The sequence below is a fragment of the Heterocephalus glaber genome, unplaced genomic scaffold (genome assembly GCF_053883595.1).
Source record: "Heterocephalus glaber isolate CG9 unplaced genomic scaffold, H.glaber_assembly_v1.0 deba00001461, whole genome shotgun sequence".
Lineage (NCBI taxonomy): Eukaryota > Metazoa > Chordata > Mammalia > Rodentia > Bathyergidae > Heterocephalus > Heterocephalus glaber.
The window spans coordinates 7,910,702-7,936,785 of NW_028258308.1; the positions used below are offsets into that span (position 1 = coordinate 7,910,702).

Consider the following 26,084-nt stretch of genomic DNA (forward strand, 5'->3'; position numbering starts at 1 on the left):
TCTGACTCTGTTCTCACATATTCTTACCAGATTTTTTTTTTTTATCCTTGCTTACTTTTCTAGATCACCCTTCACATTTTAACACATCATTGAAAAATAGATCTGATCTCAGCAGATAGTTTCCCATCTGAAGACACTGTACCTCTTTGGTTACCTCCTTACTTTTTCTTTTCTTTTTCTTCTCCTCCTTCCACATCCCTGCCCCCACTTAAAGACCATTTGCAATAGTAGTTTCAGAAATTTATTTTGAGGAATATCCCCTGCTTCTTTTTGGAATCTCAGAGCAGGGTATCGAAACCAAGCTTTTATAATTTCCTGAAATATTTTTAAACTCAGACTAACAGTGTGTGCTGGCAGTGACCACATCCCTCTGGAATTTTCTGATGGCGGGGTGGCCCTTTTCCAGGGTTTCTGTCTTCTCATTTTCCATTCAAGTCCTCCTACTTGGCCATAATTAGAAGCAGGGTGTTAATCTTCCTCATCACTTTCTCTCCTTTCTGAAAGATGAAATTATCACATGGGTTAGCGATTCTCAACTTGGCTGCACATTTGAGTCACTTGGGGGCACTTAAAAAAAAAAACAACAACCCAAAAAACAGAAGACAGAAAACAGTATTTGGTGAACCTTGAGAGATTCTGCTTTAATTAGTACAAGATGAAGTCTGCCTATCAAATTTTGTTTTAAATTCTGGAGCTATCGTAACGTGCAGTCAGACCTGAGAACATTAATTGAGGAAATCATGGATTTATCAGATGTTCTGAATTTAGGAAATGAGATGTCTGGCAGATGCCTGGATAGTTGAAGCCCCATCATTAAGATTTCTGAATGTTTTTCTTCTCTCATCCATTAAGTTTTAACACAGGCAATCTAGTTCTAGCACATCTAAACAAGATAACGACAACCAGAACCATGATATTACTTTCTGATTGTTGATATTAATCTCCACACAGCTCTAACATCTTTAAACAAGATGAATCTAGGGCTGGGGATTCAGCTCAGTAATGCCACACCTGCCTGGAAAGTGCAAGGTCCTGAGTCGGATTCCCCGTACCCCCCCCCCTCCCCCGCTCAATACACAAGATGAATCTAGACAGAAAAGTCCTTGAAAAAGTTCAGAAAACATGCTCTGGGACATTAGCTTTCCTGAAATTCCATATACAGATAAGCCATGTTGCTCTTGATGGCTTTTCTCATTAGTTAAGACAGTGATTTGACAAAGGAAGCAAATTTAAAATAATACAATGAAACAAAATAATGTTTTCTTCTTTGGTGAGTTTTCACATTGCTAGTTCTGTTTTAGTAAAAAAGCAAATGAGATCAAATACCTTTGATTTTTTTGTCTTCTATGTTAATGTAATACAAGTAGTTATTAAGAAAGAAAACATAAAAGGCACTCTTCTTACTTCTATGAAAAATAAAATTTCATAACAAAATAATTAGAGAATAACAAGAGTTAATACACTGTGTGTCATAATCTTAAAAGAATGGTCAAAATGTTACTTAGAATACAAGTCATAGAGAAAAGAAGACTCTCTCTTACAAAATAAAACAGATAATAGCACAAAGCTTTTTCCACACATTTGGGATTTTAAAATGTTTTAAATTCTAGTTGTTAATTATTATCACTGTTATGGTTTAAATGTGTCCCCAAACATATATGTGTTGGAAACCTAGTTCCCATGATAATAGTGTTGGGAGGTGGGCCCAATAAACTGATTTGGTCAGGTTGTCTCTGCCCTCAGAAATGGATTAATGTCATTATCTGGGAGTGGGTTAGTTATCAAGACATTGGGCTCATTATAAAAGTGGGTTTGGACCCTATCTTTCTTTTCTGCCTTCTGTCATCAATGACAGCACGAGGGCCCTGGTCAGATGCCAGTACCATGCTCTTGGAGCTTCCAAACCTCCTCTGGCCAAATAAACTTCTCTTCAACATAAATTACTCAGGTTACGGTATTCTATTACAGCAACACAAAGCAGGCTAGGGAAGTCACCAAGTACAGTATGCAAATTCAATTTTCCATAAAAAATCATTTTTCTTTCTCAATAGAAATGCCTTCTGGCCTGACTAGTGATAGAGCTACTTTTGGTGTCATTCCCATAAGCAGACTAAGTGTCAACTAAATTGGGATATTTAGGAGCAAATTGTAAATTTAATCTGAAGTCACATGACTTGAATGAGCACATATTGAAAGGTTCTTGAAGAGGGCCTAGCTGTATCTTGGCAGGAATGGCCAAGGATGATTATGCAGTTTTGTAAGTGTCGTTGGGGATTATGAGCAAACAAGAGGAAATCAGCTTTGTATAAATTAGAGATAACTATGGAAGAACATGAGGATGGGATTTTCCTAAATACTTACTCAGGAAATAAAAGGCTAGAAGTAGAATGTTCTAAAACTCTAGCTCTAATCTGCTCTGAGTTAGCTGTGGAGAAACTGCTATCCAGGGACAGAAAAAGTCCAGAGGTACAGTCTATAGGAATCTCCAAAGACACCAACAGAGAGGATAAGCAACATTCTCACACTGAAACACTGCGACTGCTTTCAATCAAGCAGACTCTTGGAATCACAAGAATTCTGTCAATAATTTAGCTTTGCAAATGTTTTGCAATATGGTTTCATCTGACAAACTCTCAGTAGAAAGCACATGTAGAAAAATGGTGTCAAATAACATTAAAGGGTGTGTTTTGAAACTGTGTACACCCAGGAAACTGGCGTTGGTCCTCTCTTCAAGTCATGCCATCTTGAGCTAGGATTACAGAGTTTGAAAACAATGTATGAAAAGATGGTGGAAAGAAAAAGAATGTTTGATAAAACAAGATAGAGCTAACAGCAGGTGAAGACAGCTGATACAGGCTTTCTTAAAATTGGTGGGTTTAACTCAGACCAAGTGATATTTTAATGCTTTGTTCATTTTACATACATGGACATACCTAACTACATGCAAATATTTTATCATCTACCATCAAATATCAACATTGAAAATAACATATACTTTTGCTTTTAGGGCAAAAATCATAGGTTCATGTGTAAGTGGTTATGAAATTTTAAAAAAATAATCAGGTTACATTTCTCCTCCTACCAAATTTGTAGTCTTTCTTTTCTTTTTTCTTTTACTTGTTTATTTATTTATTGGGTTGGGGTGCTGAACCCAGGCCCTTATGCATGCAAAGAATGCCTTCCACCATTGAGCTACACCCACTAAAATTGTAGTATTTCTAAACAAACATGTTGACTTCCTGTAGAAACGAGAAGATTCCTATTGCTTCAAATTAAACCCCACATATTAGCAGAGGAATTATTGCTACTGATTTATCGAACATAGATTGTTTCTTCACTTAGAAATAAATATCCATTTTGTAAATGGCTTGCTATGAGGGTGGTGATCATATTCCCACCTGGGGTATGCATCATGGATTGTTCTTTCTACTCCTTTCCTCAGGACTGCAGGAAAAAACATACTGACACTTTGAATGGTTATTCCTGGTTTGGATTTTGGCTATGCAAACAAGAAAACCAATCAATCTGATTTCATCCAAAAAGAGTACGTGTTCTTACTTTGGTATAAGACAACTGGGACTGCACAAATGTTAGGGTCAAAGAAGACATTCTACTTCTTCATTTGACTTGAGTCAGTCTGAATTAATTCAAAATGTCAAACGTGATTTAGATAAAACATGCTCGAAAAACAGTGCTGGTTGGTTAAGAAAGAGGTTAATGAGGAAAATGTAATCCCTGCTCAATGTCATTGGAATGCAAAGCCACATTTATTTGCATATGTGGTATCTGTAAAAGGTCCAAGGAATTTTGTTTTCGGTGTTTTAAATTGTTTATAATGTATTCTTTTTATTTTATCTACTAACAATTCCCAGAAATGATGGAAATCAAAGAGAGAAAAATATAAATAAATTTGGGTTCTAAGAAAATTGCCAGTTGCAACATCAGTGCTAGCCACAGTTCATAAAGCAGGTGATTATGGGGACAATAAGGAAAAATGTCATTAAATCCGTAAAAATGTCTTGGATCTGGCCAGTTCTGCAATAGCGCCTAGAAGTCTGACACTTCAAAACAGTCTATGCCAAATTTTGCAACAAAATTTCAGCAATAAAGATGTGCATTGCAAGAATTTAGTTTAGATATTCCGGGCTACAAGACATGAAACAAACTGGATAATTTCTTTGAGGTTGTTATATTTTATTAAATCATTCCCAAAGTGTCAAAGAAAACAAATCTATTCTTTTAAAAGTAACCCTGAAAAGGTCACCAACTTTTCAACAGACCAATTTTTCCTCTTACTGTTAGGTTATTTGCTTGCACATTTCAGGTTCAGGAATTGGTTCATGAAGAACACTGGATTTCAAAAAGCCTCATTTTTCTCTGAGGCCAATCACAGCAGAGCTCCAGGCTGCAAAGCCACAGGCCACCAGGAGCCTGGCCCTGGGAGCCAGGGATGTCTTGGCAGAAAGTCAATTACATTAATGTTCAGGCCACCAGATCCCATTTAATAGGCAATATCCTATTTAATATGCTGCCCTATTGCAGCAAAGTGCTAAATGTTACCTCTAATTAATAATAACAGATTTACCATTGCTTCAACTTTTATTTCAGTGCTTTGATCTGTCACTTAAATGCTTCCCCTTAGGCTTTAAAATATGCAAGAAGAAAAAATAAGCCAAAAATGAACATGTTTATAGTATTTTAGTATTTCTATTTCTGTTCTTTTAGATACACAGAGCAACATAGTTCTACTATAACTACATCCCTCTGGAAATCTCTTCCACTAGTTTTCAGAGACTCTTACCTGCTGGCAGGCAGCTGTGAGCTAAGGGATTGGTTGGGGAGGGAGGGCACAGTTAAAGAATTTAGGAGCACTTTCACCTTGTCCTGGGCAGTTACCTTCCCATTCCACTTACTTCTTAAGAGGTCACAGAGCAATTATAGTCAAAAGTCTGATCCCTGAACCAGTATCAGTGCCACTTGGGCACTTATTAGAAACACAGATTCTCAAGCCCTACTCAGACCTGTTGAATCAGATATTAGGGAGGCAGCCCAGCAATCCGTGTTTAGACAAGTTCTCCAGGTGATTCTGATGCCTTCTAAAGTTTTTGAACACATGCTATAAGGAATAATACATTTCTGGTACAATAAAATATGGAAAATAATACCTGCTTAATTACTTTTGGGGCAAATCCAGTATTATATCTCAGTGTAGAGCTCTAGTAGAGCTAAATGGAACACATAGTTCGGTCCATCTCCTCTAAAATCTATATCTGAATCTCCTTTCCTTTTGCCTGATCAGAAACCTAAAACTCTGGCCAGTATGTTTTTATGGGAAGAGTAACAAGGAAGGCCAGTCCCAAGCTGGGTCTTGACTCAGCTATCCAATCTTTCCACCCAGGATGGAAAAATAAATAAGAGGTGGTGATATTCCTGCAGACAGGCTCCAGGAGGTCTACTTAGCAGGAAATAGGAGAATAACCTGTCCTTTAGTAAACATGGTTTAGCTGGTGTCCTAAAACTTGAACAGTAAAAATATCATCTGCTTTTCTTAGACACTGGGGCAGAGAGAGGTAGGAGGAGAAACAGAAGCATTCCTTACTCCCTATATCACTCCTTAAGTCCCTAAATTGCTCCCCATTGTTCAAAACTATTCTACTTACCCCGGTTAAGACGACGGGTCCTCTTTACAAAAATGTCTGTCTCCAGCCACCCTGGCCCACTCTTCCATTCCTAGCTTAAATAAGCACCTTCTGCTTCAGTATCTGCTCCTCAGTTCTTACTTAGTCTAATAATCTTCCCATTATAGCTACCAGTCCTCTCCTAGCTACTAGTCCTCTCCGTGCCACTTTCTTACCAGGCTTCTTTCTGGGGCTGGGAGCCTTACATGCTCCCCAAAGTTACTTTCTTGATCAGCAAAGCTGTGTTAAGACTTTGAAACCTGGGTGCCCACCCGCCAATCTCATTTTCACGGAGGGTCACGCACAGGGTCAGGACTGCCAGAGGTTCACACCCATTGTAGCTCAGAGTAGAGCAGCAGGGGGCAGCAAGGGCCTTAGCCCAGAACCCCAGACCACAAGAGCATAAAACTGATGGGAAACAGGGAGTTTTCTAAAACCACAGCTTTCGAACATCTTCCTAACGTCATCGATAAGAAGTACATTTTACTTTCTAACCCAGTACCCACATATAATGGGGGAAAAAGATTTGTGAAATACTTTTTAAGTCTTCTGATAGTTTCTATTCTATTTCATTTTTTTAAATGCTAGACAAATCTCACATTGTTGATTTCACTGAGTTACTAATGGTTGACAACCTGCAGTTTGAAAACCACTGTTCTCACTTGCACATGCCACCAGTACTATTAAAAAGCAGCATTAAAAAAAGCAGCATTAATAGCACATTGCTTTCATTACTAATGTTGCTGAGTGCTCTATGTGTTTGAGTATGTGTTACTGTCATTTCAATTAAAATTTTAAAATTACTATAAGCCATAGTAGCAGCTCTCTTCTCTTGGTATTCTGATGAATTTTAAAAGTAACTTTTATTGAATTCATCTTAACTTCAGATTTGGTGATGATTTGCAACAGCAGCACATGTGATGGCCAAATTTTCTTTTTCTTTCTTTCTTTCTTTTTTTTTTTAAACTAGGGATCGAACTCAGGACCTTGCACTCGCAAGGCAGGCGCGGTGCTCTCGAGCTAAATCTCCAGCCCTGATGCTCAAATTTTCATGACCAGATTAGTAGTTATTCTCCAAATTTCCAAGTTTCAACATTTTCATTTGGTAAAGTTTGGCTTAAATCAAGTTAATACAATTGTACAACGATAGGGTTTCTTCTCTCTCCCTGTTAAAATTACAATAGTTGGAAGATTGGAAACATTTCAAAAGGTTAAGGTTAAGAAAAACAGGGGTTGAAAACGGAAACGTGTGTTGTCTAGAATAGATTCAGACCCTTAACTGTCATATGAAGCGCCTCACAGCCCTCCTTTGCAGCTCGGAGGATTTCTGCTGCTTTATAAACACGCATACACTCTGTCGCTTAGAAAGAGACTACCACACACGACTCGGGCACAGGGTCCTGCGTGCGCAGGAATGAGCACACCGAAGCGCGCGTGCCCGCCCGCCCCACTTGTCATCTGCAACCCAGACAGGTTCATTCAGGATGCTGGTAGATTGGAACCGGCCTTAACCTCTCCTCGCTCTCATTCCAAATCAAAACCCACCGTAAACACCGCGAAGAGCCAGGAAACCTCACAGCTTTAATCATTTCCTTTCCTCAAGCTCCATGTGGCACACAGGACACTTCACTTTCTTTAGGGTTGCCGTCATCCTGCGAGGCGTGCAGAAGAAAGCAAAGCTTTCCACGGGGCGGAGGGCACTGAGAGAAAGCGCCAATCCCGAGGTGTGCTCTTCCCACCGCCTCTTTGCTTTGCTCTGAGCAAGCCACGAAATCCTCCAGCTCTAGCAGGGGTTGAGAGTTGGCGCCACCTGGCTTTTCAAAGAAGAACAAAAGGCAGAAGGTAGACGGGGTGGAAGAGAGGCCGGAGCCCTCGTTTCCACCGCGGGCACCAGCGGGCCGCAGGAAGAAAGCTCCAGTGCGCATTCAGCTGCAAAGCCTGGGCGGCCAGGCAGCTGGCAGCGGGCAGCTTCGCGCTGCGGAAAGAGAGGCCTTTGCCCCGTGGGACTCACACGCGGGGAACTAACTGCCCTCACTACTGAAGTTAAAATAGCGAGTTTCGCTTTTAAGGCAAGTCCAAAGTGCAGATGTAACTGTGGCGCTTAAAGCGTTATATAGAAGCACTGATTCGTTTACGTGCTGAGCAGCTCTGGTTATTTTGTACAAACTTCTCGTGCCGGCCGATCTGCGGGTAAAGGAAAGATAGGAGAAAAGACATGCTGGGATTCTGATCTCTACTCTGTGGAGACTTGGGGGTAGCTAGGTTAAATGAATTAATTCCCTGTGCCTCGGTTTGTTCACATACGAAACGGGGACAATGATGCCTTCAGTAACTACTCCAAGGGACCGATAAGGAAGTCAAATGAAAAACTAGGGGGAAAGCGCCTTCAAAGTTACTATTTTCTTAGCCAGCTACCCTAGTCATGGAGGGAAGGGGGATGGGCTATCATTACCCATACATTGCCTTATAGTTTTGCTGTAAGTTTATGTGTATGGGAGTAATGGATTCACAGAATGACTTAACAGGAGCGTACAAATTACTCTGTGTAGAACCTGCACTAGTTATCAGGAAGCAATTATCGATCTATTTCAGCATGCCTTTTAGAGGCTGGAATCTAGAGAAAGAAGTTTGGAGACTGTCTTTCCATTTCATATAACCATACAGAAACACAAACACAAATATAGGTGCACAAATCATATATACACACTACACGCAGGTATGAACATGTTCTTGTATGCATGCAAAGTATGGATTTATATCTGTTCTGATAATGATCTTGTTATGTTGCTATTCAGTTTACAAAAGGCTTTTGCATTCTCTTTTAATTTATTCCTCATATTAGGTGGCATTTTTTTTTTTTGAGACAGGGTCTTGCTATGTAGTTCAGGCAGGGCTTGAACTCACTGTGATCTTCCTGGCTCAGCCTCCTGAGTGCTGGGTTATAGGTGTTTGCCACCATGCCCAGTATAGAGGGCATTTTAAATCATTTTACTGTTGAGAAAACTAAGCTCAAAAAGGAAAACTTTGTTCAAATTTTGATGATAAAAGTTAATAAAGCCACCAAGATATATTATGTAAAGGTACAAATTTTCAATGATGAATGTCATTATATTGTATACCTAAAATATACCAATAAAATTAATTTTAAAAAGTTAATAGAACCAATGCCATGTATTCTAATCCTGGGTTATTAGCATATTCAGCAAATGTATGACGGACACCTACTGTGTGCCAGACATTAAAGCATGGTGATCACAAAGAGCAAAGGACTCACTGCCCTCAAGGAACTCACAGTGGATAAGAGAAAAAAATGATACGCCACTGGGGCTTAGTGAAAGTTTCCAGGAAAAGGAGACACCTGGGTGAACTGCTGAAGGCCAAGTGGAATTCAGACTGCTGAAAAAGGGGGAAGGTACCACCCAGCCCTAAGGGATTCATGAGCACAGACATGAAGCTCAAAGAACCTGAGTTTGATGTAGTTCAGCAGAGATACAACTTAGCTTATGAGTAGAGAGAGTGGTGACAAAGGAGACTGGATCATTATGGACAGGATGTGCTCAGCGTTTGGGTTTTCCTGGTCTATGGTGCAGTGAAAGGGAGATTTAAAGTAGAGAAGTTATGTATCAAATATCATAATGCATTTGCTGCTCTGAGAACAGACTGGATGGTACACTCGTAGTGGGACAAATGGCAAAGGATGCAGGCAAGCAGGGCTTGCACACCTGCAGGAGGATACCGAGTTCGAGGCCACACCAAGTAACTTGAAACCCTGTCTAAAAATAAAGAAAATGGCTAGAGATGTAGCTCAGCACTCCCTGGTCTGGATTCACAATACTAGGTAAAACTCAGTATCATTGCTGAAGCAGGAAAAAAAGGGACAGTGGATTTGAAAGATATTTAGAAGCACCTGGTGACAATTGCCAGGTTATTGACCTGAGCACCAGAGGAGTGGGGGCACTGTTCAGCTAGACTAGGAGCATGCATTATAAGTATTCAAAGGACGACAAAGAAATTCTGTTATGAACACAGAGTTTTAAAAATGTAATTACATCTAATACGGAAATATCCTTGAGTAGGGAGTTAGATATTCAGATCCAGCACTCCAAGAAGAGGTCTGAATAGAGATATGCCATCAACATGAAGTGAAATCATAGGATAGTTAATAAGGTTTGCCAGGGCCAGGGATTTAGCTCAGTGGTTCCGCTGCTTGCCTCACAAGTGCAAGGTCCCGAGTTCTATCCCCAGTATCCAAAAAAAAAGGTTTGCCAATGTGCTTTAAGTGATGACTATGTATCTGACATTGTACAAAGTACTTTTAGTAGCTTATCTCATTTAATCCTCACAACCACCTCAAAAAGTGTTATTGCCCAAGGAGAGGGTTTCATTTAAGAACAGAAGAGATCCAAAGCAAGACTTTGAGGATTACATTTTTTTTGGTACTGGGGATTGAACTCTGGACCTTGTGGTTTTGAGGCAGGCGGCGGCACCACTGAGCTAAATCTTGGGTTACATTTTAAAGAGCTCTTTTTCCTATGTTTCTCAGCTATGGCAAAGAACAGTTATTTAAATGATCCTCCAAATTTCAAAGCAGAAGGCTACATGTCTATTGGCTGACTTCTCAGCTTTACCATTGGTTAGGACAGTATCCCAGAGAGGCTCTTAGGGCTGGGTACCCCATTCTCCCACTGTCTACAGTCTCTGCTAAGGGAGATTTCCTCAGACCTGGTGCTACTTGGGGTTTTCTCAGTGCCCAAGTCATCAATGTCCCTAGCCTGAAAGTGATAAAGGAAAAGATGACTTCAGTGGAGGTGTCTCCTGGCCCACCATACACTTAGAAAAGCAGATCATGGCTGTTCCTCTGAAACACATTGGAGTCTAGTGAGGCAGCTAGTCAAGGTCAACCAGGAAGAGGTGGGAAGGAGGGAGGAAGTGTTCTAGACTTCATTTTCAACACGGCAGACAATTCTTGAGTCATATTCTCACATCAAGAAGGCACCTCTAGAAGCAAGCAAGAATAACTTTATTACTTTATTCTTAATGATGGATAATTCTTGTTAGCTCCTCCACTTGTCCTCTTCCTCAATATTGATGAGCCGGGAGTTTATTATCTCAGGGAAGAGAATCAGTGAGCTACTATTATGAACACTGGCTCAACTTAATTTGCTTCTTTTTTAGGTTTGACTAGGGATTTTTATCTCTTACATTGAACTCAACCTTTAAAACAAGTAAGACTTGGTGTTGTTGCTGTCATTAGAGGACCTATTTTCTCAGTGCCTCTTGAGGACTTAAGTCTAGCACAGTAGAGCTGATTTGTTTAAAGAAGCACCACCCAAAAAAAGATGACCTGAAAGTACAAGGCTCTATTAGAGAAGATGAAGGGGATCAGGAAAAGGTAAGTAAAGATTATTACAGGGGTCAACAGAATGAAAACATTATATACATGTATGAAAATGTTGAAACCCATTATACTGTAAAACTAATATGCAGTAATAAAAAAGAAGCATCATCCAAGTGATATGGTACTGACATTGAGTTTGCTTGAAATTTGTGCTCCTTGACCAGATGTGGTGGTGCATACCTGAAATCCCAGCACATAGGAGTCCCAAGCAGGAATCAGAGGTGAGGCTGGGCTATACACTGAGTTCAACCCATCCTGGAGTCCTGACTACACATGGAGACCCTGACTCAAAACAAACAAACAAATAAATGTAAGTAAATAAATAAATTCCTGTGCCTGAACCCAAGAGTATATATTCTGGCCCAGTTATTCCTGGTTGGAATGAGAAAGTGAGAACTGAGGGTGGCTGGAGTAGGAGGAGTAGCACACATAACTCTGCCCTGCAGTAACTTTCTTAGAAGAATGTGGCCCTAAGTAGGAAGCCAGCCTGGGTTCTCCAGCTGTCATCTCAGAAAGTCAGCAGTCTGGACCACAAACTGAAGAGACTGGTGCACCTCTAAAGCCTTTCTAAGTTTTTTTTTTAACTCCCTTGAGATAGAGGGATTATCTTGGATTATCCAGATGGACCCAATATAACCACAAGAATTCCTACAGGAGGGAAACAGGGCCAGGGATGTAGCTCAGCAGTAGAGCACATTCCTGGCAAGTGTGAGGTCCTGAGTTTGATCCCTGGTACTAAATTTCTTTTTATTTTTAATATTGCAACCACCAGTACCTCAAAATATGACTATTTAATAATAAGGCTTTAAAAGATAACTTATTTAATGTAAGGTCTTCATGGGCCCTACTGCTCCAAGATAACTAGGGTTCTTTTTTTTTTTTTTTTTGGTCAGGCAAAAATTACACAATTTATTTATTCATTTATTTTGACACATTACTGTTTTTTAATATAATGATAATGGCATTACATCAAGATTTCATACATGGCAAAATATGGATAATGATAAAAAATTTCCAAATGTATGTACTTACTACATGTTAAGGTCAAAATATAAGTTAAGGATTTGGTTTTTTTCTTTTTGTTTTGAATTTACATTAAATGTTTTTTTAAAGGCTGTAACATGAAAAAAGAAGAACACAACACAGATTACATTATGATGGCCAACACAGTGTTCTACATGACAGAAATCAAAACAAAACAAATGTATGCAGTAAATATACCAGTGCTGAACACAGTACTTGAAATTTAACCCAAGCTGCATATGCATAAAATGATCTGACTACAGGATTATGCAAAATAAATTTTTTTAGAACACCAGGATGTCATCCATTCAGACTATAAAGTGATGTATTCCCCTAAAGAGTATTTTGAGACAATTTCTGTATGACGTGAAAAGAACTGACATAACACTTAAATAGTACAAAAATAATTGAAAACATATTTGTAACGCAGTTCTCTGTAAAATGTACAGTTAATCTTATTACTTAAAAAATTGAAAAGCAAAAGACCACCCTGAATAATGATGAAAACCTCAACAAAGAAAAATGCTCATCATTTGAATATCATTGGGAGAAAACTGATAAGATTTTGTTGAGGGGAACAAGGAAGGTATCTAATGAAGTCATTCATGTAAAATTTGTTCAAAAATGTTCATAAAGTTGTAAATTTCTGCTTGTAACATCTTAAACACACTTTCTACAATTTAACTGGAGGACAAAAGAATATCTTGAAGAAAGTGTTTCTCAAAATGAGGTTCAAAAGTCCAAAAGAGTTCTAACGTGGGCTCAATAATAAACGTGGTAAACAAACACCCTGGGTGATTATTCTACACTCTGAAATGCCCTACGGAAAAGAGCAACACTTAAAAGCAAGATCCTGAACATATATCTGACATGTTAGAATTCTCTATAAGTTTATGTTGTGAATAAATTCTTTTTGTTTTAAAACAAGTTCCAGGCATTAAGAGAAATGTACAAGCCTTGGAAATGAACAGGAGAATGTCTATAAACATTTTCCTTTGATGTTTTCATTAGTTTCAAACTAAATTATATGAAGAAAAGACAATACATGAGTACAAGCTTTGGGGCATCTAAAAATGGTTAAAAGATAATTTCTTAGGGCCAGGGATTCAGCTCAGTGGCTTCACCGCCCGCTGTGGAAGCGCAAGGACCCGAGCTCGGTCCCCAGTACCAAAAAAAAAAAAAAAAAAAGATAATTTCTTAAATGTTTACAAATTTTAAATCATTCTGAATTTAAAACTAGATCATTAAGTAAAATTAGGATGCTACATATCATCCTTTTGTTTTAGTATCATTTTTATGTCAAGGATGTGAAAGGTAACCATCATCATCTAAATGCAAATAAGTTATAATGGTACAATCCTAGTTTAATTTAATTTTAATGATCTACTTTCAAATTCAGAACAATTTAAAACTTATAAACTTTTTGTTTTTGGTATCAGGGATCGAACTTGGGTCCCCGTGCTCGCATAGCAGGCAGCAAAACCACTGAGCCAAATCCCCGGCCCTATAAACACTTAATAAATTATCTTTTAATCTCTTTCAGATGCCCCATTTCATGAGAACTATTACCTTTCCAAAGCTTGCAGTTGTATACCGTATTTTCTTCATATAAAAAAGATACAAGTATATGTGTTTTTAGTCACAATTGTTGGTATTTTTTGGATTTTCCTGAAGACTGCATAAACTCACCCCCAAAAGGTGGTCAGTTTCAAAAGTGTAGTTGGAGAGAAACTAGCATAGGTAAGATATTTTACTGAAAAGACAAATTGTTTTCTTGTATCATAAGTAAAAAGAAAAAATATTAGGCATTATGTCCCACTCAACAAATGGAATGTATATACAAGTGTGGTTAACAAGCGATTGCCTCATTGTTATTTAAATCAGTTCATAAAAATCTAATCTATGAACAAAAGATTCCATATTCTCTACTAGAGACTATAAGAATCAAGTATTACATCTAAATATAGCTTCAAAACAATAAATTAAAATTAGCTTCCTGACATCTCTGAAATTGTTAATTCTATCTAGGCTGGTAACAAGTTTTTCCAAGCATTAAATGGGAACATAAGGAAAATTCATAGTTGAAAAATGGGGATCAGACCCCTTCTTCATACATCGTAAGATGATTGATATACTCAAAACCTGCAAATTCATATCAAAAAAATTCATATCAAGCTCCCTCACGACATCATTATCATCTGGGGTCAGCTGGACAGGTTCATTAGTAAATTCAGGATCAAAGTTGTCCAAACTGAATCGCTCAGAGATATTTGAGGGGTTTTTTTTGTGTGTGTTTTTTTTCCAGAAAGAAGAAACATTTATTTATATTCTCAGTGGACTAAAAGAGGTTTTAAACTGTCACAATTAAAATTTTATGCTTCCAAAAATATCATATAATCAATGCAGTTAACTTAAAGCTTCAGGTGGTAATTAACCTCATTTAGACTTCTTAAAAAACCAACACAAACATACTTTCTAGAGTGTAAAATGCTTATTAAATACTTCAGTAACATAAAAGCAATTGGTTTTGAAGAATAGGAATCCTTTTCTGAATTGCCACCACACAAAGATACCTATTGCCGGCAATGGGTGTGGAACAGAACTGCCAGCTCCGGGCAATTGCAACACTGAGATTTTGTGTTCAGTCTCTTCATCTCTCAGGATGACCCACTACTTGTATAAGCTCATGGTCAGACTCTGGTACATGCACATATATGCATCGCAAAGAAGTCTGCGAGCACAGCCTTGGATTCTCCTGGAGTCCAAGGAGTGTAGGTCCTCGGGAGACATCTTCAGGTACTCGTCCACTTCCAGGCAGGGGGTCACCTGGGGAATGTTGAAGCCATTCTGACCACCATTCCAGTCAGCCATGCTGTCAAAGAAGAGCCAGGCAGAATCGTCCTTCTCATACTTCACAAATGCAATGTAATGGCTCATTTCTATGCAGAGAACAGCAAACAACTCCATCTTCTGGCAGGGGATGCAGCCGTGTCTCTGGTCCGTCAGCCGAATCTTTGGGGAGTGACACTGGGTTCTATTTATGATTCAACCTCTTGGGATGAAGGTGGACTTGAGTGTTGCAGGCTTTACAAAACTGCTTGATTTTTCCAGCTGAGATGTCCGGATCATCATACCGCTCTCTACACTCACACATGGCGAGCCCTCCGCAGATCCGGCACTGCCTGGGAGTATCTTCAAGTAAATCTGTTATATTCAATTCCAAAGAAGGAAATTTTTTAAAAAATAATTTAAAGTCTTTTCCAAGTCGAGGCATCTGAATAATCAGACATGATGGTGCCTCTGCAAATTTCAGGTTACTGTAGATAAACGACCATTCTAATAACTGTTGAATTGTAGGAACTCCAACTTTCTCGTTTTTTTTAATAAAAATTTGATGGAAGTAACAATCTTGTACTTTTTGACCTGCTGATCTTATTTTTAACAATGGTTCTACCCTTAAAATGTGGTGAAACAGGATATTTAAGAATTCTTCAGGATCTTTTTCTTCACAGGTAAATCCTGATGCAGGTTCAACTTTTTCAAGTATTTTCCTCAGTTTCATAATTTTTGTGGCACATACATATCCATATATTCCCAGAGGATTAACAATTTCTGTCCTCAGTAGTTCTTGTGTTTCACTGTAATACTCTACATCATTCTTTTCTTTGGGTCTAAGGAATACAGTGTCCAGAACAGAACTAAAAGCAAATAAGCAAAATAAGGTTGAATCTAAGTAACAAGAATTGCAATGACCCTGGATCCCTTTCTTCTTTCCAATCATTATCTCCAAACATTCTCTTTCCATTTTTGGTGGAGTATTTTCTTCTACCACTTCACTTAAATAGCCTCCAAATTCTAGGGAGTTGCAACGCTCAATCTGATTGGAGACAGGCTGCAGGAACGCAAACCTAGAGTCTGGCCTGCAGCTCTTCAGTTTCACAAACAGCGCCGTCTTCAGGGCACAGGTGAAATATCTAGTGCCCCTGAAGGTTTCATCTGTGCAGCCTGCACATTTGTCCTCCAGTTCCAGTCCAGCTAGAACTTCACTGAGCCCTGGTGGCTGACCAATCCAGCGGATGACCCCATAAAAAAGAGGATTCTCCTTCACTTCAGCCAGTGAGCCCACTTCCAGGCCATGTGACCCATTTAAGGTATAAAATAATTCAGATCTATTTCTATTTCCAGGGTCAGAGGTAGATTCTGTAGCCTTTGGTTTATCATGGCTGGATGAACCTTTGTCCCCAACACCTCATGACATAAAGGCAAGTTTGGGAGGCCTCCTTTCCTGTGTCATGCTATCTGGGATGATATCACTGATGTGCAAGAGAATTGTACTTTCAACACTTACAAAACCACAAAGCTGTACTCCATCAAACTTTCCATCCCAGTTGCCAATAGCATTATCCACGTCCACACCAACAAAATATCCTAAGCTCTCTTTTCCTGGAAAAACATCACAGAATATAACTGTTCCAGATTCTATAGTTTTTCCAACCTTCGAAGAAACTCTGGAGTTTATTTCCAAAGGGGGGAGTTCAACCTGCATTTTGTCCACTGGGCCTGCATAATCTTCAACACACTGAAAAAACTATTTCCCTTGATATACCCCATCAGTGAAACCTTGACCACGACCTTCTTCCTCCGATGCGTGGGCCCCCACACAGCCAAACTTGCTACCTGAGATATTTGGTTTAAATGGAGGCACCACCTGCTTTTGTTCCATCATGTCCCAGTTCACATTTTGAAAGAATGGATGCTCCTGAATATCACCAAAGCCCCTGTGAGGATGACAACCCAGTTGTTCTTTTGGGTATTTGTTTAGAAAATCCTTTTTCACTGCTTTCACTGCATGCATACAATTTGATTCTTTCTGTTGGACTAACAGTACTTTCCTATAACTTCCTCTGCCAATCACTTGGAGCAAATCAAAGTCCTCAAGCCCTAAGCCAGGTGAAGCTTTGCCACTTTTCCTGGTGTTCCCTGCCTCATTCTCTTCATCAACTTGTTCTAAAGCCTCATAAGTTGAAAGGTTATGTGGGATTGCTGTGTGTGCAGGGTCTGAAGCCATGGATGATGGATCGACTGGCATCATGGGCTCTGATGGTAAAGAACACTGCCCACATTCAACTGTGATAAGTTTGTGGCACTTCTTATGAACTGGGAGTTTAGAGTCAGTGCACTTATACATCTGGTGGCCAATTCCCCCTACACAGTCTGTGCAGACAGGACAGTAAGCTCACCTGCTGAAGCGTTTGGCCTCAAAAGTGTGGCCATTCACATAATACAGCTTTCTCCAGCAGTCTGCAGCTCTGTGGTGGATCAGTTTCTCTTCTCTTGGACAAGACACTTTAGGATGTTCTGGTATACAAGGCGATGAATGAATTAAGAGCTCAGAATCTTTCTTTAGCTTAGAAACCCTAATGGCCTCTTCTAACTCCAACTGAGGTGACACAATGTCCAGGTCTCCTTCCTCCTCTACCCAGTGTGTGGTGAAAAGATGTTTATTGTCCAAACACCACACATCTCGATCTTTATCACACAGGCCCTCAAAGGACATGGAATTCTCAAGTGATCTTGTCATGATGTCCCTTCCCAAAATCAGGGCTGATCGGGTAGAGGTGTGGGTGGTGGTTGTGCCTGGGAAGAAGGGACCATAAAAGGGTTGGCTGCCCAGGTAAACAGGCAGGCAGAGCTCAGAGAAAGAGAGTGGCCTGACTGTCTGCGGGGACCACACTGGCTGGAATCCTGCAAGGATCTTTGTGAAGTTGTTTCCAATAGTGCTGGCCAGGCCTGGATGGATGTAGACCAGGCTTCTCAGTGTCTCTTGGGGGCCAGTGGCTGTGACTTCGGTCTCTGCCCTTGGACTTTGACTCTCTAGGTTTTCTGTGCCTGGCTCTGGGGAGGCCTTCCCAGAGCTACTGGGTGTTTCTGGGGCTGATGATACTTGCCCCATGCTCTTCCCAGTTTCTGTGCCATTGGTATTTGGGCTTAGGGAGCCTTCACTGGGGTACCTTGATTTTGGTAGGTCACTGGTGGTCACTCCCAGGGAGACCGTCCCTGGGGTGTCTGTGACAGTCCCGCAGCTGCTGCAGTGTGGCCTGTGGTGTCTGGGTGGAGTCAGCCATCTTCTTAATCTTTCACAGATACTTTCTCTACCTGGGGTCTTGAGGCTGCAGCCTCTCGAAGTGGAGAAGCAGTTCAGCATATTTGCTGTTGACCGTCTCTGGCCAAGTGAGCTTGGGAGACAGCAGTTACAAGATTGTGACACCCATTAGCAACAGCTCCAAGTTCTGTTTGGAGATGTTGCCAAGGAGGTGAGCTCATGTCTTGGGGTTCCATAACCTGAGTTTCCATGTAATAGAAAAGCCTATAGCCCTGTAGGGATAGAGACCCCCTAGGCAGGGAGAGATGAGCCCCTCTCCAAAGGACTTCAGATAGCTGGCAGAACAGGCTTAACCACCCATAAAAAGCTGACAGTCTGCTGAGGATACACCTCCTCTTCATGCTGTACCCTGCAAAGCTTGGTTTGCTAAGATCAAAAGGAAAAAGAACCTTGGCCCTAAGATGTAAAAGGCCCCTGAAAAGACCCTTCCTTGTTGTCCCTAGTAATGAGCTAAATTAATCATTAACCAATCAAGTAGGGGTGGCCTCAGCCTAGAGGCAGGATAGGCCCCCAACTACTACAAAACCAGCATCTTGAGCCCCCTGCAATGGTGGCTCTGTTTCAGGCACCCTTGCCTGTCTCTCTGTGAGAAGGCAGCTGTACTCTTGCATGCTTGCTCAATAAAAGTACAACTTTGCTTCTATGCTTTTGGTCTCTATCTGATTCTTCCACAACCTTCTGCATTGTCAGGAGAGTCAGGCCCGGGACTGTGGTGACTCTCCCCTTGTCTCCACCCATGACAGCCATTTTTTCTTCATACTAAATAAATCAGTGGCCACTTGTTATTTTTATCTAAGTATCTATGAATATTTTTTTCTGTTTCTCATCTATCTGTTAGTTTTTCACTTTTGCATTACTGGGGCTTGTACTCTGCATCTCCTCAGTGAACTATACCCTCAGACATTTTACTCCAGATACCCACTAAGGGTCTCACTAACTCACCAAATTGGTCAGGCTGGACTCCACCATGTAACCTTCTTACCTCAGCTGTTCAGCACGCTGGGACTGCAGTCACACACCATCCTGCCTGATTCAGTGTGCAACTACAGTGGTCTGGGGTGCCTTTATTGCTGAAATTTTCTTCACTTTTCCAATGGGCTTCCATTTTCATCAAGGAGCTTGAGAGAGGCCCTCTTTCTGATGCTCACTTCTGCTCTGTCTTCTGGAGCTCAGAACAATGTCCTTTATGACCCCCTGCACCTCTGTGCTGTGGATCCAAATACTGTCTCAGTGCAGCCACCGGGGTGGGGTAGAGTGGTGCTGCTGGCACCCATGCAGCTCACCTCCTTGGCACTGGGGGTGCTCTGCACCTCGAGTTTTTTGCTGTTTTGCACTGTGAAGTACATCTGAGGATTTTATGTGGCTATGGTGTCCCTGGGCCTGCTCTAGAAAGTTGTATAACAAATTTCTTCTACATGAGGGTCAACCTGATACCAGCATTGTTGAGCTATTGATATCTTGATTTCAGGATCTGCAAAGAGGTGAACCTGAAGAAGATAGCTTGTATAGGACAGTCCCCTTTGGAGCATGGCTTGTTTACCCTTCATGGCTGTGCAGCCAGCTGGGAGCAGCAGCGTTTATCAGGAAGAGAGTGTCAGGTCATGAGTTGCCAGCAAATTGTTAACTGCTTCCAGATGTGGTGGAGGATGCTTGTAATCTCAGCACCAGGAGACTGAGGATATGCATTTGAAGTCACCCTCAGCTACATACTGTGTTCAAGGCCAGCCCGAACTACATAGCAAGATCCTGTGCATGGGGCTGGTGTGGCTTCCACATCTCCATCACAGGGGCTCTCTGATGTCCAAGAGGAGGCAGAACAGCTCCTTGCCCTCCTCTGTCTCCCAGATCCTGATGTCTTCACAGAAATCAGCATCCTGGTTCAATTATCACTGCATAACGAACCATCTCAGAATATAAAGACTTCAAATATCTTCAACATTAGGGACCATAAGTCTGGTTGCATTGTGGCTTCTTCACCTGACCCTGCCTGCATCATTCTTGGAGCAACATTCCATTAATGGATATTCTCAGTAGTATCCCTTGAAAGAACATGTACAAGACACTGATGGATACCATCGCTGCTGTGCATGATGAGAGGCACAAATCTTTCTCACTGAGATCAGAAATATGGCAAAGATTTCTCTTCTCACAATTTTTCTTCAATATCACAGTAGAAGTTATAGCTGTGCCCCAGAGCTGAGCCCAGTGGCCGCTGGATGCCGAGGCCTGAGCACCTGTGTGTGGTGGCAGGAGCGCCATGGACTCCTGCTGCAGCCAGTGTGCTCGTCGGTGGGCTGGTACCTTCCGGTGCATGGCTGGCATTCGCTGCCCCCTCTCAGCCATTACTCCAGTCCTTGGAATTAGTGCTACTGGTCTCACTTTCAGGGAAGACCCAATAACAATGAGGAGATCAACTTCATCTTTGTCATACTTCATGGCTCTATGAAACTGTTCTGGTAAATTTTCACCAAAAAAGACAATCTCTGGCTTCATGATAGCAAGTGGTTCATCATCAGGTGGGCACCTGATTAAAAATATCTCCTCGTACAGCTTCACAGTCAACTTTATATTTACAAATCAAGCAAGATGCTGTTGCAAAGGAACCATGACATTGAATTATCCTTTGGATTCCTGCAACTTGTTCCAAGGTATCTATATTCTGCCTATAGTTGCAAAGTAGTTTTCCTTCTTTATCTGATAAGGCTATGAACTGATGACAGAGAGACGGTTGGAACTGTCCAGGATATATTTCCTTCGCAAACTTGAAGAATGGTCTTGGATCTTTTCTGAAATATTCAATATCAAACATCTCTTGAGGATCTGGAAGATATGGGAAGTCAACAGCAAGGCGAGCATAAATACTATCTCTTGACCTAAAGTCAGGTATTCCACATGAAATAGATACCCCAGCTCCAGTTAGAACTATTATTTTTTTGCACTTTTGCAGTAATTTCACAGCATCTTCAATTGTATTAATATCTTTTCTTTTTTTCCTTTTCGGTGGCTCTGAAAGGATATTAATGACAATCTGCCACAATGTCATGTCATCTAGTTCAGGTGGTGGAATTGTTTCTGGTAGTAAATCTTTAAGAATTGTTCGAGGATCTGTGCCAATAATGAGATGTTGTTGAACAAAAGTATATGGACCTATCCTTGGCCTTGGAGTCCAGTGACTAGAGCTGGCATGCGAAGCCCTGTCATCATCATCACTTTCACAGGAATGAAAGCCATCGGTGATAATGTCATCACTTAACAGAAGGTTATCTCCTCTGCTCCCGCTCGATGCGCAGTACTCTACACAATTTATATATCATAGAAAGTACCTATCCTTGTCCCAACCTCCCCATATTCCCCCTTGCCCAAACAGTAATATGGACACCAAAAGATTTAACAAGACTTATAAAAAAATAAGGCACATTTATTTTGATATGGTAATTTTAAAATAGAAAACCCCATCTCAGAACACCTGTATTCAAATGAGCTGTGTAAAAAGACACCTTGTGGTACCTAAAATAGGTTTATGGTACCTATGGAATTGCTTCTTCTATGTTAGTGACAGTGGAATAAATTGCGCCTATCCCATACTGTCAAGTAATGAAAATATGCCTCTTTTTTTTTTCTACTGATGAATGATTCAAAATCAGATATATCTGGAAATACAAAGAGCCAAGAGGCTCATTAGAAAACGATGTGAAAATCAACTATGTTTATCATAAGGGTTGAGGGATTGCACTTTTCCACATATTTTAACACACAACGTTTTTGTAACTTATATGCATGATTGCAACCATTTTGGCCTTAGCTGTTACCCACCAACCTGTTATTCAATTTTGGTCAAATAGGTACTTTTGTAAAACTAATGAAGGATCAGTAACACAAATACTTATAATGATCTCTTCACAACCCTCAACACAAACATAATTAGTTAGCATTTAACCTGAGATACAATCTGTTGAGAGGTTGTCTTTAAACATTTCTTCATTTGTTACCATCAATTTACACTGATAGTGGTAGTTCATGGGAGAAACTTAAAAAAAGGAAAAGAGAAAGAATCCTGGTTGATAGCATGGCTTTTTTTTTCTTTCTTACTCAACTGGTTTAAAAAAAACCCACATAATTCATGTTCTCACAGTAGTCAGAAGCTAAAATAATGTGCTTCTTTATTGCACATCAAACCAAGGAAGTTGTAAAAGCCATTGCTTCCCAATCAAAATCTGAAAGTCAGGTTCACCTCAACTGGATTCGGAATGTGCTGATTTCCATAGGACTCAAGTTGATCTCACTTACATTTTGGGCATCTGGAGGTGAATGCATCAAGGATAATGATGAAGGTGTGAGATTTTCAATAGTAAACTTGTTAAAAATTTTCTGTACCAACATCTTTCCCTGAGTAGTAGAACAAAGCAGCCCTGTGTCTCTGCTAGGGAACTGGAAGATCTTTTCCTGTGGAAGATCAAGGCTGCCTCATCAGAATACCCAGTTCCCACCTTTGACTGAATTATCCGGAGGTTAACCAGATGAATGTCACAAGGCAAAGATGATAGTAATGGGGGGAATTGATTCAGCAGCTGAAGGGTAGGTGAGGAGAACTCTGCTTTTACTGCCATTGGAAAGACTGGATGATTCAGGAAAGAGGACATTATATGGCTGAGGAGGGAAGGATAATCATTCGAGTTCATTTCTTCTTTCATATCCATGCCACTTCTTTTTTCTAGCAGTATTCGAAATAAATTAGCTGTAATCTTGTTATCATGGACACCTTGCCCAAGGCCACGATTATCATCTTGCATGAGTCTTCTATCCATGATGACTTCAATATGACCCTTATCAAACTCGAAACACCTAAAGACTGAGCAGAGAGCAGTGTCAGCTGGTGCTCAGCATCCTGGACATACGCCATCGTGGTCATAGGGTAGACATTTGCTTGAAGAGGCAGTTTGCTCATTGTTATTCTAGGCTGAATCTGGTATCCATTTAGGTCTGTGTAAAATCTATTTTGGCTGTTTATTTCAGAAGAAATTCTCATTGCAATTTCATGGTTATATAAATTTCGGATGTCCACAATATTAGAAATTTCAACAGACTGTCCTTCTGTTCCATGTATGTTGTACAGTTGGACTTTATGGGTAACATGGTCCAAAAAGCAAGTCACTTCTGAATAAATCCTTCCATGTGTCAGTCTGACAAGGGGTAGTGCTGTGTAAACATAAAGCTGGGCATTACCATCAGGTAGGAAGAGGTAGACACCACTCTTGTCTCTTTTACTCATGGTTCCATACCAGGAAAATCACACTTTTACTATATGGTGTTTACCGTCTTCTTTAGTTATCATTTTCTCCATAAGCCCAGATTGATCAAACTGAAGTATAATAAAGGAGTTCTCCAGAGTGATAGCTTCCTTGGCATTTATCATATTCTTTATCTTGAAAATTTCACTCTCTTCCATTTTACCATTATACACGACATAATCAGCCAAATGTGAATTGGAATTGTCTGATTCTAAAATCTTACACACTTTCAGTCCTAGTGGTGGTATATGTGCTAGAAAAGAAATCTCATAGGCTTGTCCTGAAATAGTGCTTGCATCATTCCAAACTGCACTGACTTGAACCTCCACAGGTCTCCCGGAGTCAGAAAGCACTTGCACCTTGGGGGAACTCACACAGACTGAAACCACCAAGTTCTGGTCTTGTTCTAAAGGATTATAGACCACCAGATACCTTGGCTCCTTCTTACTCAGTTGTATTATATGTTTTTGTGGCAGAGAATCTTGTGACTTTTGTTTCAAATCCATCTCTATGAAAGAATCAGAAGAGTAAGATTCATACGTGAGTTTGTCCTTCAAAATAAGAAGAAATGCAGAGTCTCCAATTATTTTCTCCAAACCAATTAATGAGTGAAAGAGTCTGGTACCATAATCCACAACTACCCAATCTTTTGCAGTTCCTTTGATAGCATCATGATGTTGAAACAATCCCAAATTCCTTCTTGCTTCAGTCAGTGCTGTGTAATATGGTGATGAAAGAAATTTACGTATCTTGTATTTCTGAGCTTATTTGAGGGTGAAATAGTAAAGAATTTCAGCAGCCCTTAAATGAGACTCCATGATCCTATCCATTCATTTATAAAAGGGTCTAGATGTAAAGTAGCCACTCCAGTAATGATCACCTCGGTCAGCGTATGTGAAAAAATCTCCACTTACAAGAGGGAACATTGACTGGCCATTCCTCCTCTCAGCTGCATCTGCTTTATCCAGTGCATCAAAATAGTCTGATAAGGTTCCAAACTGTATCTTTACATTAAACTGAGTCTGAGAATTCATATAATTAAAAAGCTGCTCATAATTCCTGAACTGTAAATATCCCATTCTGAGTATTCACTGTAGCGAAAATCATCTCCAAGCGGGGCCAGAACAACTTTAGTATGGAAAAGTTTTGACTTCTTTCGGTACTGATCTAGAAGCAACTGAGCCCTGCTGTGGATATTTCCAGGAAATATTGCTTCTGGACGGATTCCCCAGGGACAACCAAATCTGCCTCCAGGAAGCCTTTTAAAATCAAACTGGCAGCATATTTTAGGATCAGGCCCACAAGTGTGAGGGATGTCATAGCTGTAGAAGGGCATCATGTGGCAAAAAATATCGGTGACAGATCCCAGATCCCAATTCTGTCTCCAATAAAACTCCAACGTTTTACGCAACGAAAAGTGTTTTTTAACTGGATAATGAACTCTCTGGGTAAGCATGTGTGAAAATCCAGCACGTTTCAGAAGATAAGCCATTGTTGGTGAGTGTCCAAAAGGATCAATGGACCAACCAGACCTAGGCTTCACTCCTAGGTTTTTTTCCAGCCACTGATATCCTTCAATAAGTTGGTCAATTAAGGCAAAATAATGTGGAGTAGCTTCATCAGGCATAACCCAGCCACCTGTCACAATTTCCAACTGACCATTTTGTAGCAAACTGGGTCATTATGGGAATGAGGGACGACAAACACTTGCAGGGGCTCCGAGTCCCATTCATTAGCTTCATACTTGATGTCAAATCCTTGCTTCTACACTCCACCATCTGGATTATCAAAAGCAATTAGATTGTAAACATCCAACATCTGCATATCGGGATCCTGGCTTCCCCTTTGTGAAGCAAAGAGGCAGTCCTTAGGGTCGACCTGAAGGGACACCTGTGATGGCAGAAGACGAGAGCCTGCACCTTGGCTGAAATTGCCTGGTGAACTTTTCGAACAGTCCTCCACAGACTCACTCAAATTGATGACCGAATCTCTAATATTTGAGATGATCTCATTATTCTCAGCCAGCAAACGCTCCAAATGGTCTATTTTTTCTTGCAACATTGAGAGCTGGCCCTGCGGGAAGGAGCCCTCCCGGCGCGGGCCCCTAGGGTAGTCTAAGTGACCCCGGTCCAGCATCAGGTAGAGAGAGAAGATGACCACGCAGAAGGTCGCGCTGCCGAACACGGTGAACTGGCATCTCAACTTCATTTTCCTTGACAGACTCGAGGCCAGGACACTGTCCTCACCCGGAGGCGGCGCGGGCTGTGGACTCTCGCGAGCGGCCGCCGGGGGTTCCCTGCTCCGGGCTACGCGCAGTCCGCCCTCTCGGGGGCCGGTGCGGGTCGGGGCCGCCCTCCACACCCAGTTCCCGCCGCCGCCGCAGCCACGAGCCCTCGGCCTCCGCCCCGGCGCGCGGGTTCCCTTCCCTGTCTAGCCGGGACGCGCCCGCCTCGGGGACGGGGACCCGCGCAAACTTGATCTGAAGCTCGGCGCCCACACCCAGCGGGGCGCGCGCAGCAGGGGGAGGGGAGGTC

The 26,084-nt window shown here is 41.0% G+C and overlaps 1 long non-coding RNA gene and 3 pseudogenes across 2 annotated transcripts; all 4 read right to left on the bottom strand.

Moving 5' to 3' along the window:
* Window positions 1-228: 228 nt before the first annotated feature.
* LOC110350802 (uncharacterized) lies at window positions 229-7,679 on the bottom strand. Its single transcript, XR_002397689.2, has 2 exons — window positions 7,224-7,679; window positions 229-497 (listed from the first exon to the last, which is right to left on the bottom strand). It is a non-coding gene; the product is annotated as an uncharacterized LOC110350802 (long non-coding RNA).
* Window positions 7,680-14,769: 7,090 nt separating this feature from the next.
* LOC101706040 (ubiquitin carboxyl-terminal hydrolase CYLD pseudogene) lies at window positions 14,770-17,287 on the bottom strand (annotated as a pseudogene).
* Window positions 17,288-20,254: 2,967 nt separating this feature from the next.
* Window positions 20,255-21,566, bottom strand: LOC110350772 (NAD-dependent protein deacetylase sirtuin-1 pseudogene; annotated as a pseudogene).
* A 93-nt stretch (window positions 21,567-21,659) lies between these two features.
* Window positions 21,660-25,758, bottom strand: LOC101711688 (alpha-mannosidase 2 pseudogene; annotated as a pseudogene). Its single transcript, XR_015453425.1, has one exon. The product of XR_015453425.1 is annotated as an alpha-mannosidase 2 pseudogene (transcript).
* Between the last annotated feature and the right edge of the window lie 326 nt (window positions 25,759-26,084).